Source organism: Chiloscyllium plagiosum, unplaced genomic scaffold, assembly GCF_037043375.1.
Source record: "Chiloscyllium plagiosum isolate Xiang-an unplaced genomic scaffold, Cpla_swu_hap1 HiC_scaffold_13, whole genome shotgun sequence".
Classification (NCBI taxonomy): Eukaryota; Metazoa; Chordata; class Chondrichthyes; order Orectolobiformes; family Hemiscylliidae; genus Chiloscyllium; species Chiloscyllium plagiosum.
Window position 1 is genome coordinate 37,725,948 of NW_028270151.1, and position 15,178 is coordinate 37,741,125.

A 15,178-nucleotide genomic window follows, 5' to 3' on the forward strand; every position below is an offset into this window, starting at 1 on the left:
TTGCAACATTACCAAAAGGATGTGGATGCTTTGGAGAAGATGTAGAGGAGGTTCGCCAGGTAAGGAGGGCACTAGTTACGAAGAGAGGCTGAGTAGATTAAGATTATTTTCATTAGAAAGATAGAGGTTGAGGGGGGACCTGATTGAGGTCTACAAAACCATGAGAGGTACAGACAGGGTGGATAACAAGAAACTTTTTCCCAGAGTAGGGGACACAATTACTAGGGATCATGATTTCAACGTGAGAGCGGAAAGGTTTAAGGGAGGTATGCATGGAAAAATTCTTTACACAGATGGTGGTGGATGCCCGGAATGGGTTGCCAGCGGAAGTGGTAGAGGCAGGCACAATATTTTCATTTAAGATGTATCTAGACAGATACATAAATGGGCAGGGAGCAGAGGGATACAGATCCTTCTAAAATAGGCGACAGATTTAGATAGAGGATCTGGATCAGCGCAGGCTTGGAGGGCTGAAGGGACTGTTCCTGTGCTGTAATTTTCTTTGTTCTTTCTCTTTGTCCTATTTCATCTATATATAATTTCTCTCCATCCTCCATTTCCTCTGCATCAAGGACATCACTCCTGCATTTTCCCATCCCCACCCACCAACTAACTCCTCACCTTGTCAGCTTCATTTGTGAAGGACACAGCATTCCATAATGATGTTGAGCACCTTTTCTGCGCCATACTGCAAAACCACATCAGAGTTGTCCAGGCATCAACACTCAATTTACAAAGGCTTATGGTCTGTTCCAATATGGCCCTGATGAAAACATGGGCCATGTTGTATCTTCATCCTGTGTCAGTCTGAGGGTTTCCTAAATGTGTCATAAGCCATATTTGGAGGTAGTAGCTCTTACCTCGGAACAGCTATTCCTGTATCGTCTGAGGAGCGTGAAAGGAAGCAGGAACTTATGAGTTCTCTAGTATGTAGGGCTAATGGCAGCACCGTGGATATTTGATGCACACCTCCAAAATCTGGCATCAACAGTCACAGCTGAGCAGAATTGATGGGATACAAGCCTTTTCCGTTGGTGACCTTTGCAGGATGGCAAAAGAGTACTGTCAAAGCAACTTGGGCGGACTGTTGCACCTGGTACTTGGGGAAAGCCCATAGCTGGGGCTGCTGGACTCTCTTCATCACAGGGGAAATATATAAGCTGGAGTAATTGACAGAAATTCGTATCCGTAACATGCCGGATAGAGTTCAAGTTTGAGGTTTTGGGGATGTGACAAAAGTTCCCAGTTGCTCCTTGAAACAAGCCACTAGCATATAAAAACACAGCACCTCTATGATCTTGACACCCACCAGGATGGGATTACCACTCAGTCCTTTACTCATAGATCCCACTCCAGCAGATGACACGGTTCAGTGATGATGTTGTGAAGCACTGTTTTTTTCTCAGAGCTGTAGAAATTGACTGTGAGGCATATAGATGTCGGGTCACATCATTCTTCATCATGTGCTTGGAGATCTTCACCTGCTGCTGCCTCTGGAGGCTGGTGGAAGCTGTTGGAGTTTTCTATTCTTGCTTGGCTTGCTACCATGGTGTAATTGCTTCTCCTTCTCCTCCCATCTCTGTTCAGCCCCGTTACACAACCATAATGTCTCCAATACCCCCTCGAGCTCATGGCTTTGTGAGTTGTCATGTCTTTGTTGCCCATACACCCTTTTCAAATGATATGTTGATCTCATCATGAATTAAAATAGAAGCTCTTTCCCAGACAAGAACATCCTTACAATTGCTATAAATTATTACATTTATGAATCAATTTGTTACCTTTGGAGGTGAAAAACAAAGTTATTTACTTGCTACATGTTACACATGGAAATGTGTATATGATAATGTTTTCAAGTCATGATTGAAGAGTAGAAATACATGTTAATGTTTCCATAGTGTTGAAAGTTACAAGCTAGCCAGGAAAGACCTAAAGCGAGAGCTAAGAAGAGCCTTGAGGAGACATGAAAAGTCATTGGCAGATAGGATTAAGGAAAACCTTAAGGCTTTCTATAGGTATATCAGCAATAAAAGAATGGTGAGAGTAAGATTAGGGCCAATCAAGTATAGTAGTGGGAAGTTATGCATGGAGTCAGAGGAGACAGGGGAAGCACTAAATGAATATTTTTCATCAGCATTCACACTGGAAAAAGATGATGTTATCAAGGAGAATAGTGAGATACCTGCTACTAGAATAGATGGGATTGAGGTGCACAAGAAGGAGGTGTTAGCAATTCTGGAAAGTGTGAAAATAGATAAGTCCTCTGGGCTGGAAGGGATTTATCCTAGGATTCTCTGGGAAGCCAGGGAGGAAATTGCAGGGCCTTTGCCTTTGATCTTTATATCATTGTCTACAGGAATAGTGCCAGAAGACTGGGGGATAGCAAATGTTATTCAAGAAGGGTAGTAGAGGCAACCCTGGTAATTGTAGACCAGTGAGCCTTACTTCAGTTGTGGGTAAAGTGTTGGAAAGGATTATAAGAGATAGGATATATAATCATCTACAGAGGAATAATTTGATTAGGGATAGTCAACATGGTTTTGTGAAGGGTAGGTCGTACCTTATTGAGTTCTTTGAGAAGGTGACCAAGCAGGTGGATGAGGGTAAAGCAGTTGATATGGTGTATATGATTTCAGTAAGGTGTTTGATAAGGTTCCCTATGGTAGGCTATTGCACAAAATACAGAGGCATGGGATTGAGGGTGATTTAGTGGTTTGGATCAGAAATTGGCTAGCTGAAAGAAGACAGAGGGTGGTGGTTGCTGGGAAATGTTAATCCTGGAGTTCAGTTACTGGTGATGTACTGTAAGGATCTGTTTTGGGGCCACTGCTGTTTGAGATTTTCAGTAATTACCTGGATGAGGGCGTAGAAGGATGGGTTAGTAAATTTGAGGATGACACTAAGGTCAGTAGAGTTGTGGATAGTGCCGAAGGATGTTGCAGGTTACAGAGAGACATTGATAAGCTGCAGAGCTGGGCTAAGAGGTGGCAAATGGAGTTTAATGTGGAAAAGTGTGAGGTGATTCACTTTGGAAGGAGTATCAGGAATGCAGAGTACTGGGCTAATGGTAACATTCTTGGTAGTGTAGATGAACAGAGAGATCTCGGTGTCTGTGTACATAGATCCCTGAAAGTTGCCACCCAGGATGATAGGGTTGTTAAGAAGGCATGTTGGCTAGACACACACACACACACACACACTCATGCAGACCCCTGTCTCATACACAAGCTCTCTCTCATTTGCTCACACATACACTCTCACACCCACACACACCCTCTCACAGACTTATACCCCTTTACACTCACACTCATACACATGCACATTACACAGACTCTCTCACAGACACTCATACCCCACCTTCCCTCCTCCCCCGCACGCACACACCCACATGCACACACACACACACATATGTATAAGTTTAAGGGGTGAATTTGTATTTTCAGAATTGCATTTTATTTTGCTCAAAAACTGCATGAATCCATGTAAATCCCTTTTTTAGATTAGAATCAGCCTCACACATTATCTGGGCCAACATGGCACCTGTTACTAAAGTTCACTTGAGAATGTAATTTTTTAAACATTTCTGGGATTTACATATGAAAGAACTTAAACCAACATGGTCATTCTAAAAGATGAGAGACTTAACAAACAATCCAGATCTTTATCAATATATAATTTCAGTTACATCACACTGTAAACATTTGCTGTAAATTCTGTGTCTTACGATCTTATACTCCACAACCACCTGATGAAGGAGCAGCGCTCCGAAAGCTAGTGCTTCCAAATAAACCTGTTGTACTATAACCTGGTGTTGTGTGATTTTTAACTTTGGCCATCCCAGTCCAACACTGATACCTCCAAATCATTAATTCTTAATGACAGTTATAGGAGGTATGTCACACTAGCATAGAAATTGAAATGAATAATTTTGAAATTGAATGGTAGTCTTAGTCATGCTGACTATGAAACTATCTCTCATTCTCATAAAAACATGTCTGGTTCAATAATGTCCTTTCAGTAAAGAAATCTAACATCCTTATGTTTGACTCCAGTTCCGCAGCAAAATGGTTCCCTTAACTGTGATCTGAAATGACATCTATCACAAAGTTTGTTATGGGCAACAAAACTTGTTAGCAATTCCTCTATTCTGTTAACTAATATGTATAAAAACGACATCTTGTTGTATGTGAGAGAACATTTAATGAGAGTTTAAGTATAATCACTATAGCAATAATTTGAACTTAAATAGCATTTTCATTGAGTAAGACATCCAAAGGCACTTTGCAGCAACACATTCAGACTATAAAATCAACACAGAGCTGAAAACGATTATTTTAATGTTGGAACATCTGGTTTTATGTACGATGTATTATCTGGCACTGTGTAGTGTATGCCATATTGATAAGACATTCATGTAGATGTACAGTGTGCTTGCCAGAAATATGCAGCATAGGCAAATTGTAATGTCAGTCAGCATCTCATTTTGATTTACTGCCATTTTCCATCTCGCTGTTCTAATTAGGACCTTCTCTTAAACACACATAAGAAAGTGATGGATAATAAAAACCTAGAGTCAGAGGAAGGCAGCGATCTTGAAAGATCATCGCTATTTGGAGATTTCAGAGAAAGTGAGAGATGAGGCCAAAGAGGAACTTGAACTCATTAATGAGAATTTGTCAATCATTTGTGATAGTATCAGCAATTTTAGTCAAGGAACACAGCATTGATGGGTGATTGGGACTTGGTGCAAGGTGGATACAGGTTTTGGGGGTTTTGGAAGAGTTTAAGTTTGTGCAGAGTGGAAATTGGCAGATAATTGGAATAGCACGAGAACAATTGAGTCTGAAGATTGTAAATGCCACTGGTCTGCAGTTCAATCTATTTGAAGATTATTAATGCAAAGTGCTGCATTTTGGAGGTCAAACCGGGACAGGACTTACACAGCCCTGGGGAGTGTTGTGGAGTGAAGAAATCTACGGTTACAGGTTCATAGTTCCTTGGAAGTGGATTCACAGGCAGATAGGGTGGTGAAGAAGACTTTAGGCATGCTTGCTTTCATTGGTCAGAGCATTGAGTATAGGATTTGGAACATGTTCTTGCAGCTGTACAAGATGTTGGTGAGGCTACATTTGGAGTACTGTGTGCAGTTCTGGTCACCCTACTGTAGAAAGGATATCATTAAACTAGAAAGGGTGCAGAAAAGATTTACTGTGATGCTAGTTGCTGAAAATGTGTTGCTGGAAAAGCGCAACAGGTCAGGCAGCATCCAAGGAGCAGGAGAATCGACATTTTGGGCATGAGCCCTTCTTCAGGAATGATGCTACTTGGACTAGAAGATTTGAGTAATAAGGAGAGATTGGATAGGCTGGGATTTTATTTTCCCTGGAGTATCAGAGACTGAGGGATAACCTTATAAAGGTCTATAAAACCATGGATAAGGTAGATAGCCAACAGCTTTTTTCCATGGTAGGGGAGTCTAAAGCTAATGGTGGAAGCGGGTACAATTTTATCATTTAAGAAACATTTCAACAGATGCATGGATAGGATAAGTATGGAGCAATATGGACCAAACACAGGCAAATGAGATTAGTTTAATTGCAAAAACTGAGTTGCATGGGCATGTTTCCATGCTTTAGACCTCTATGATCTATGACTCTAATCAAAAAAAAGAGTATGCATTTATTGCAGATCCTCTGCATCCTCAGAATATCCAAATATGCTTATAGCCAATATATTCATTTTAAAAGTTATTGTTATAGTAGTCAATACGTTCATAAGGTGACCCTACAAACACCAATGACCTATTTTGATGATATTGATTGAAGGCTAAATATCTGCCGGATATAAAGAAAATTCTTTAACAAATAGTGACATAAGGTATTTCATGTACATCCGAACAGGCTGATGTGGTCTGTGTTTCAGCAATACAGCATATTCCATAGGGGGAAGCAATGGCCTAGAGGTATTATCGTTGGATGGTTAATCCAGAGACCCATTTGATGTTATGGGGACCTGGGTACAAATTCCACCAAGACAGATTGTAGAATTTGAATTCAACAAAAATGTAATTCTGGAATTAGGGGTCTAATGATAACCATGAATCAATTGTCAGGAAAAACCCACCTGGTTCACTAATGTCCTTTAGGGAAGGAAACTGTTATCCTTACTTGGTCTGGCCTACATGTGACTCCAGACGCACAGCAATGTAGTTGGGTCTTAACAGCCTTCTGGGCAAATTAGGGGTGGGCAATAAATACTGTCTTAATGCCCACAAACCATGAATGAATTTTTAAAAATGGCCCCGGCACAGATCTAAATTACACACACTACGTGGAGTTTAAAATTTTATCCCTATACAAAGGCTTATTGAAAGGTCAGGTATATTTTAAAGGTGACCTAATAGCAAGCCTTAGCAATATGCCAACATTTTGAATTAAATGCTGCCTCCTAAACATTTACCAAGTTTAATTCTCAGCCTATACACTTGCCATAACTGCTGAAAATAAGCCACGATTAAGAATCCCCGCGCTGAACATGCAAATGTTGGCAATTGGTTATTTGTCAATATTTCTGGATGAATCTAAAATTTGGATGTCAAACCGATTTATAATCCAATAACCTTGTTAGTATATCTCAACTTGCAATCTGACAAATGTAATTAGATTACTGAGACATCTCTGTGGTATGATATAGTATAATTTGTGTCAAATGAAGACTTTCATGTAACGCCAGTGTTCAGGTATGCATGGAAGCATGTAATGAATAATTCTACTAAATACTGTAAAATCTGAATTAAATTGCTGGCCTATAAATTGTTTTATTGCTGTGGTCATTGCAAATTTTAACAAGACAATAAATGGTTATGAGGGTGTAATTTATGTTTGGGATTTTTCTAGTTCATGTATTTTCTGGACCAGTATTTATTTATTACATTCTTTTGTATAATTCTCAGCCATTAGGATTGCTTGGACCATGACTATTTCAACTGTTGGTCTCCATCAACAACAGCTGACACAGTCAGAATGCCATTCATAGGGCACCTTGACTTGGGGTGGACAAAGTTAAAAATCACAAAGCACCAGGTTATAGTCCAACTGGTTTATTTCAAAGTATTAGCTTTCAGAGCGCTGCTCCTTCATCTGTTGATAAACCTGTTGGACTATAACCTGGTGCTGTGTGATTTTAAATTCATAGGACAGATATTGTTTTATATAAATTTCCACATGGCACATCTAATGGGAAATAATATACCCACCTAAATTACCCTTAATGAAAATAATGTTTTCGAGTGATGGGCTTTGGACATATCACCTTCTGGATGATGGTAAAAGTTCTAGTGTATGTACCAGTGGGCTGATTTAGGAGAGGTTTAAAGGAGTTTGTGGGTTTTTCTAGCTTTGATGAGTGATTGATGGTATGCTAAGATAGAAATGCATTTTTCTCTCATTACTCAGGAGCATCAATGCTCAAAAACTAAGAAATATTTTCAGAGCTTGGAATAGTCTTTCAAGTGGGTGCAGTTGGTGTGGCAACATTCTTTAACTATTTGGATTAAAGAGGACTGAGCAATCCTCCCTGCTGGCTGTTTTTAAGCACCTTGCCACTCAGTGGTAACGTAGAATGGATTGTCTTAATCTTTCCTTTTCCAAGAAAATCAAGTGAACAAGACAACATGTCAGGCACTAAAAATAAAATCAGTGAAAATAACCTGATGCAAACTTTATATCCAATTACTTTTACAGTAGGTTTCCGACTGACTTCAAAAGGAAATCCTTTCATTAGGAAAACTGCAGCTACTGATAATTGCCATTCAGAAGGTCTGCAGTAATTGGTTTTAAGTAACAATCTTTTTTATTGTCAAACATTAGTTTGTCATTTTGCAAAGAAAAGTAAAACAAAGATAGAAAAGAGACTTTCAAAGAAGAATTCAACAAGCCAGCACAGGACAACACTTCTTCTCATGCAAGGTGGGAGAAAGGACTGAACAGCTACCCCTAGTCCTTTTGAGAGGATTTTCACTTCAATTTTCTTGAATGAAACTGAGGTTTAATACACCAGAATTTTGTACTCTTTTGTTTGCTGCCATTATCTTGTGGAAAAGAAAAGTAAGTAAGTAAATAAGTGAATTTTCACTTCCTCCTAATTCAGACAGGAAATGATTGTTACCCTTGAGCTAGATTGAATTGATAATCGTGGTGGAGGAGGAAGGGAGCAAACCTGAAAATCACACAGATAAACACCTGGTCACCTAGAAACACCTCAGACCACACAGAAAGTCTGAAATCTTGTTTCCTTTAAATGAATGTTTGCCTGCCATAACTTGATGTAAAACAAATTAAGGATAAAACCAACTTGAATTTTGTGCATTGCTTGAATGGCAGTGATTAAATAAAATAGTCAGAATGCAGTAACTGAGCTTAACATGTAACTGTTTGCCAGGTGACTATTTATTTGACAACAAGGTTGCCACAACTAAGCTCAAACCTATCCTCTGATGCCAATCCCATGGACGTACTGGAGCTAAATATCAGGTGTTGTAACTCACTGTCTTTATTAACTGTGTCAGGAGATGAAGAGGCATAGGAGAGCAAAGGTGGTAGCCCTGCCTACCAACTTGCTTCATAAAGGCATCGAAAATTTTTTGAATAAAAATTTGTATAAGGACAAGCTGAATATGAGTGACGGTGAGGAACTACTGTCTTCCACATATCTACGATTTATATTAATCAGTACAGAGTATGGTTAAAATTGGTTAATGTAAATCAGAGGAAATAAAGTTAAAATGAATTTTAAAAGAAAAGGTTAAGGAATGGCAGGGCAGCTCAGCTAAGTGGAAAGCCTATCCTGTGGCACGTGCAAAATTGAGCCAAAACAACCCATTTGCAGGAAGTGTCACCAGCTGCACAAGCTTGACTTCCACATTTTGGTGTTTGAGCAAAGTCTGGAGTCGGTGTGGTGCATTTGTGAATAACACGTTTAGAGAGGTGGTCATACCACATATTAGAGACAAGCAGGCAGATAGGGAATCAGTGACCGCCAGGTATCCAAGAAAAGCAGGCAGATTCTGGATGCAGAAGAAGGCAGAGATTCCCTGAAATAGAATCAAATCATAGAATCCTTACAGTGTGGAAACAGGCCCTTCAGCCCAACAAGTCCACACCAACCCTCCAAAGAGTAACCCATCCAGACCCATTCCCCTACCCTACATTTACCCCTGACTAATGCACCTAACCTACACATCTCTGAACACTATGGGCAATTTAGCATGGCCATTTCACCTGATCTGCACATCTTTGGACTGTGGGAGGAATTTGGAGCTCCAGGAGGAAACCCAGATGAGGAGAATGTACAAACTCCACAGAGACAATCGCCTGAGGCAGGAATTCAACCCGGGTCCCTGGCACTGTGAGGCAACAGAGCTACCACTGAGCCACCGTGCCACCCTACGGTGAATAGTGAAGCCAGAGCTAAGCCAGTGGGACCATGGGTGGCTCAGCCGTACAAGGTGGAAGGAAAAAGTGAGGAAAAACAGTTCTGATCAGGGATTCTTAAGTTAGGTGAACAAACAATGATTGTCAATGTGATTCCAAGATGATGTGCTGCCTTCCTGGTGTCAGGGTCAGGGATACCACAGAAAAGCTATAGGACATTCTTGTAGGGGTTGGGGCAAAGCCAGTGGTTGTGGCTTTAGGTAGGAGCGTTATTGTGGTATGCATCAGAATTTAAGGAGTCATGTAGAAAATTAGTAAACAGGATCTTAAAAGTAGTAATCTCTGGATTATTCCCTTTGCCATGTGCAAGTGAGTACAGAAATAGAAGAATAAGGCAGATGAACATGTGACTGGAAAGATGGTGCTGCAGGGAAGGCTTTAGATTCCTGCAACATTGAGCCTGGCTCTGGGGAAGATGGCAACTATACCAGTCAGTGAGTTGTGTCTGAACAGAGCTGGCACTGAGTTCCTTGTGTGGAATTTTGTTAGTGTGATTGGGATGGATTTAAATAAACTCAGCAAAGGCATGGGAGCCTTGACAGAATATTAATAGAAATATCAGGGTGTGCAAAATAGTTGGAGACACAGATAGCACTAATATTATGAAGAAAAAGTCATTCAGTGAAATTGGAATATGGGAGAAAACAAGTCAAAATCAGGATTACTGTGTGAATGCATGGAGCATAATGAATTAGATTGGGGAGTTAAGGTGTAGATTGCCATGTGGGGTTATGATAGTGTGGTGGCAACAAAGACCTAGCATAGGAAGGCAGTGCTGGATGTTAAATATTCCTGGTCACATGGTATTCAGAGAAATTCAGGGAGGTAATAAAAGAAGATGGTGGTATTGATTAAGTAGAGCATTGCAATACTGGAGAAAGAAGATATTTCAGAGGGTTCCAAGAAAGGATCATTTTGGTGAGAGCAGAGTGACTAAAAGGCTAGAATAACATTACTCGGTATAATCTATAGGCTGCCATCTACTGGAAAGATATAGAGGAAGAAATATGCAAGGAAAGTACAGGGAGGTGTAAACATCATTGAGAAGGCACAATGGGGATTGTAATTATCAGAATACAGACTGGGTAACTGATTAAGGAGGAAGAACGGCAAGCATTCTCAAATTGTGTTCAGGAGAATTTCATACAATAATATGCCTGTTCCAACAAGAAAGGAGGCACTGCTAGACCTGGTTATTGGGAATTAGGTGGGCCAAATAGGTCAAGTATCAGTGGGGGAGCATTTCAGGGACAGAGTTCATTGTATAACAAGATTTAGGATGTTGCTGGAAAATGTGAATGCTCAATCAAAGTAAGAATAATCAGTTCATTGAGAGCTGATTACAATGGGGTAAGAATGGTGGGCTCAATTGTTAGCACTGTTGCCTCAGTGTCAAGGACCCAGGTTTGATTCCAGCCTCGAGCAACTGCCTGTCTAGAGTTTGCACACTTTCCCATTGTCTGTGTGGCGTTCCTCCGAGTGCTCTGGTTTCCTCCCATAGTCCAAAGATGTACAGACTGGGTTAGTTGGCCATGCTAAATTGGCCCATTGTGTCCAGGTATGTGCAGATTAGTTGGATTAGCTATGGGAAGTGTAGGTCACAGGGATGGGGTGCATCTGGGTGGGATGTTTTTCAGAGGGTTGGTATGGCTTCGATGGGCCAAATGCCTTGCTCCCGTAATGTAGGGATTCCGTGATTTAAAAAAAATGGAATTGGACTAGAAATACTGGAAAAAAAAGGTTGGTGGAAAAAGCTGTCACTGAACAATGAGCTACCTTCAAAGAGGAGATGGTTTGGACTCAGTCAAGATATATTCTCTCAGAAGGGAGATATAAAGTTCAAAGCTAGCTAGATGACAAAGGAGATAAAAAATAAGTTATTCAAGAAAACGTGTGTATGTGACTGTGTCATTTAGTGAATACAATTTTAAGCAAGTTATTTGTAGGAAGTTCAGAAGGAAGGTGGAAAGCTAATAAGACAACAAAGAAGGATTATGAGAAAACACTGGTGGTTAATATAAAGAAAAATCTCAAAGTCTTCTGTTGGTGCATAAATAATAAAAACATGGTAAAAGGAGGAGTAGGGTCAATTAGAGCCCAAAAAGATTATCACATGAGGCTGAAGTGTTAAATGAATTCTTTGCATTTGTCTCTTCATTGAGACAAATAATGCACAGGCCATGATGACAGAGGAGGAACCCTAGTCTCTAGAAGAGGTTAAAATTGATAAGAAGGACATATTTGATAAACTGTTGGTACTTAAAGTTGATAAGGAACCAGGACAAGATGGGATGCATTCAATTATATAAAAGGAAATGTGAAGGGTAAAATTAGAGAGGCTGTAGCAATAATCCATCAGTTGTTCCTGGATTTGGGGGTGGTGTCAAATGTTTGGATAATTGCAAACGTTATGCATTGGTACAAGAGCAGTTATAAAGATTGGCTCAGCAATTATAGACCAGCCAGTTTACCTTTGGTGGTGGGGAAACTGCTAGAAGAAATTATTGTGATGGAATTAGTAGCCAAATAGAATTAATGGAAAAACCTGGGTTACTTAGGAACTGCAGCATAAATATGTGAAGAGAAAATCATGACTGACTAACTTTCTGGACTTTTTTGAAGAGGTAAATGAGAGTTTTGTGAAGGCAATGTTGTTGATGTGGTGTACATGGACTTCAAAAAGATATGCAATAAAATATCACATAATAGCTTTGTGAGAAAAGGAATATCTCCTTGAAGTAAAAGGGTCAGTGCCAACATAGAAACAATATTGGCTGAGGAATAGGGAACAGAGACTGATGGTTAATGGATACTTTTTGGGCTGGGGGAAAATTTATGCTGGTATTCCTCTGGAGTTGTTATTGGTGTCCTTGCTTTTCCTAGCATGTATATGAATGATCTATGCCTTGGTGTATAAGACACAATTTTCAAATTTGTGGCTGACACAGTTCTGAGGAGCACTGTAATTATGAGGGCATCAGCAACAAACTCCAGGACATAGACAAGTTGGTGGAGTGGAGAGAAGAGGTTCAATGCAGAGAACTGTGATTTTTCCTTATTGTTTTATTGACAAGACATACCCGGACAATTTTCCATACTGTCATGATGATGCTAATGCTGAGCTGTATTTAAAAAAAGCTTGGCTATGGTGCAGCTAGTTCTGAAGCACAAGTTTGATAGTATTGTTAGAATGTTGTCAGGGCCCAGAGCCTTTGTAGTCTCCAATGTTTTTGGGCATTTCTTGATATCATGTGGAATGAATTGAAATGTCTGAATACTGGCATCTGTAATGATGGAGACAGCAGGAAGCAAAGATGGATCATCAACTTTTGTCTGAAGAGGAATATAAATGCTTCAGGCTTGTCTTTTGCACTGATGTGCTGGGCTCCCCTATCGTTGCTAATGAGATATTTGTGAAGCATCCTCCGACAGTGAATTGTTTAATTGTTCACCACTACTCACTACTGGCTTAGATTTGATCCATTGGTTGTGGGATTTCTCAGCTCTGTGTACCGCATGTTGCTGCAGCTGTTTGACATGCAAATAGTTTTCCATAGTTTTACAAGGTCGGACAGCTCCTAATAAAATGAACTAAATTTACTATTTATACAGTACTTTTTCAATACATTTTTAGTGCATACCTCCTGAAATTTTCCTCGTTTCTTCTAAATTTCTTTATACTCATTTTGATGTTGTTTTTGATGGTTTCGTACTGTAAGTTGTAACTCCATTTGGGGTTACATAGCCAGTGGGCAAGCTTATGCATGTCTTTTAAGCTGACATCACCCTTTCAATACAAGTGTTGACATTTTACAAGAAAGATCCACTCTTTTGGAAACTGTTGATTTCAATCATTTAGATCATTTAGACAATAGGATTTGTGCCGATCAGAACCAGACAGGTTGGGCATGGGGAACAGGGATGGGGGAGTGGAATCAATCAGCTACCATATTCTGTCACTGTTGAATATAGGAGAGACACATTTATACTTTAATTACAAGTGTCTGTCCCTTGAAGAATAAAATATAAATTAAAAAATTCTTTAAAACTGTTCCTAAAAATGTCACTTTTCTAAAAACAAATGCTTCCCGTGAATTTAAATGTAATTCAATATTGCTTTAATTTTAAGATAAAGTGGATGTTCACTGTATAAATGCATTCAATAGCTTTATTTGGCAATTTCGTTTCCTTTACAATCTTCAGAAATATAAGCAGGCCTATGTAATTAAAACAATGTACTGAGTTTCATGCTGAGAATTGCACAAGGCTCCAAAATGCCAAATTAAAATTTGAAAATGTTTTATGGAGAAGCTGCAGGATGTTGCTATCTGTATGTTTATACACTTCAGTATAAAAGTTATGGAATTTTGGACATACTACTAATATTATGGTATGCCTCTGTTGCTCTGGTCAATGTTGGACTCCTTGTTTGGGTTTATATTCGGTGTTGATTTTGATTTTCAGGTTATCAGGTGGTGTCAACATTTTTAAAGCTCTTATTCAGCCTTTGCAATTGACATAAGCATGAAGCTACTGCCTTAGTATGCATTTATTATCTCAATAGACTTCATTATATAAAGACAAACTAAGCTCTACTGCCCCATATAATTTAAGAAGGAAACCCATAATGATAGACCTGTATCATCAGAATCATGTTGCCAACTACCTATAGAAATATTGAACTTTAATTTATCTCATGCCTTGTATGACTTCAGAATGTCTCAAAGTACATTTGAAATGTAGTGATGGTTGGATGGTAAATAAGCAATTGGAACACCGCAATGAGTTAAATAACCACGTAACCTGTTTTAGTGAAGTTGGTTGAGCGCTACCTGTTAACCAGGAAATATTCCTGCCCTTTTTTGAATGCAAAGGTGTGACTCTAAACAATGGTCTAGAGGACAGGAAGGCCAAGGTTTAATGTCTCATTCTCAAAGAGGTATCTCTAACATTGTAGTAGACCTTTGCTAAGATGCTAACAGTGATTGTGTACTCACGTCACTTATCTGGTGTTTGAACCTATACACTCGGACTCAGAGATGAGAGGATGACTATTGAGCCAAAGTACACGACAGCTGTAGTTTCACTTCCATTAATGTCTGCTAGTATATACATGAATAGACTTGAACATTAACACCACATCGTGGAATAATACATTGAAATTATATACTGAAATACCTCTGTACTCCAGTTCCAACAGTCTCAATGCCAGCTAAGCTCTTCTCCGTTAACTAGATTTTTTTTCATTCTTCTAAACAGTTAGGCTCCTGGAAAACAATTGTTCCACACCATATCTCTCATTGTCTGCCAATGTTTGTCTTTCAACATAAGAATAGGGATGACTGAAAAAAGATGACTTGCTCCCAGATATTCTTCCTGCAGTAACTTGCATATATTTGTTATTTTTCTCTCTTCTACCTTATCTGTCATATCTACTTTGCATTGATAATATCAATATTTTGCATACATTTGAACTATTGTCAGTAATAGTCATATTTTACTTTAGTTTTGTATAAGGCATTCAACATATTTCTCAAAGAGTCATAGAGTCATACAGCATGGAAACAAACCCTTTGGACTGTAAACAGTCCACACCAATCATGTTCCCAAAATAAACTAGTCCCACTTGCCTTTGCTTGGCTCATACCCTTCCAAATGTTTCCTATTCATGAACATATCCAAATGTC